Here is a 1,927-nt window from a genome sequence, read left to right on the forward strand (position 1 = left end):
GCACAGATGTTTACCTCAGTTGTGGTGCAAAAGTCATCATAATGCTGCGTCTTCTGTTTTGTCCTTTTAAATGACCTATTTATAATGCAACCTGATATCCAGTCTAAGATTACAGTAGGAAAAATAAAACTGTTYATAACATTTTTTGCAACAAGTTCATGAACCAGACTTGAGTGCACACTTTCAAAGTGAATTTAGTTATTTACAGTATAAGTCACTAAACTGTCCTTGTTCTCACGTTTGAGTCCTTTATCCACCTGCATTGATTGTTGCACCAGAAGTGAAAAGCAGGTAAGACTATCCATCCATCCATCCATTTTCTGTACACGCTTCTTCCTTTTCAGGGTTACGTGGGGACTAGATTTCAAATTTTTAGGGGTAAACGTTTAAATTCAACATCAATTAAAAACTTAAAATGGAATTTTGTACACTTCATTAGTGTCTGACAGAAATTCCAGGAGAACGTAAGTGGACCTGGAAAGTTGGAATAAAAGAAAAATAGAATGTTCTGTATTAAATAAATGTGTAAAAAAAGAAAATCAACCATAAACATGAAAAACATCTCACTGTCCAAACAGCAACAATAAATTTATCCTGCAGCCACACAAGCCGTGAAAACACATCCACATGCTAATACAGTTTGGACTTTGTTTTTTTCTTTTACTCAAATTCTTTTTTAACTTGTTTTAAGGACACCTTATCCATTGACATTACCTGGCCTAGCTACCTAGCAGCCCAAGCTGTCTGCTGTATCACACAAGGTCAAAAGGTCTCAGTTTACATCTATGTCTGTCTGTTTGAAGTAGAAATGTAAACTGTCTGACCTCTATTAGCCATGCAAGTTAACTAGACTTTCTGTTTGGATAACTTTGACAGTAATCTTTGACAGCCCATCAGCTGCAGGAAGTCTTGATGGTCAAAATAACCCAGGAGAGCATTGCTCCAACAAGAGTGGAAAGCAGAAATGAAGCCAAAAGTTTCTAGTTATGTTGAAACGATTCACAATGAAAACGTTACTTAGTATGAGGCAAAAAGTGTTGTTGCACCCATGTTGTTGTTTGGTATTTTACCATGCWGGGATGACACCGCCTTTTACATTTACTGTAACAAAAACAGGCTGAACAAAGTTGGCACTGTTGCCTCACGTGGCTGCAGCCTTGCTGCATGGAGTTTGTATGTTGTCCTCGAGCATATGTGAGTTTAGTTTGGGTGACCCCACTTTTAGAGAAAGGCACCAGTTCCCTTAACACTGACCAGGTTCAAGTGGGAATCAAAAATGGATTTATGTAACAAAAACACCACCTGTCTTTCTGGCAGCTCAGCCACAAACACTTGGGACTGCAGCTTTTCAGACTCCCTGCTTTACATTGCTACTATAACAATCACGCAACAACTGCACTAATCTGATTTACCAAATAGTCTTAAAGTTGACATTGCATTATTCAAATAATTTTTGCAAAGGGATGAGTGCATTCATATTTTTGATGCAGGATTAAAGAAGTATTTATAGTGTGAAATGTTCATCAAGTTTACATCATGGACCTTATTTTGAAGAATTCCTGTAAATCTCAGTCAGTATCATTAAGACAAGACAAGACAAGACAAGACAGGATAAGACAAGACAAGACAAGACAAGACAAGACAAGACAAGACAAGACAAGACTAGACTAGACTAGACAAGACAAGACAAGACAAGACTAGACAAGACAAGACAAGACAAGACAAGACAAGACAAGACAAGATAAAACTTTATTGATCCCACAGTGGGGAAATTTGCACGTTACTGCAGCTTAATACAGGAGAGGCTGAGAAGAATAATGAAAAATCAATAAAAGATAAACAAAAAACAACCCCACAATATACACATGTGATATATAGTAATGTACACATACCAATGCACATATACACATATACTGTATATATACAC

Source organism: Austrofundulus limnaeus, unplaced genomic scaffold (genome assembly GCF_001266775.1).
Source record: "Austrofundulus limnaeus strain Quisiro unplaced genomic scaffold, Austrofundulus_limnaeus-1.0 Scaffold22, whole genome shotgun sequence".
NCBI classification, from domain to species: Eukaryota; Metazoa; Chordata; class Actinopteri; order Cyprinodontiformes; family Rivulidae; genus Austrofundulus; species Austrofundulus limnaeus.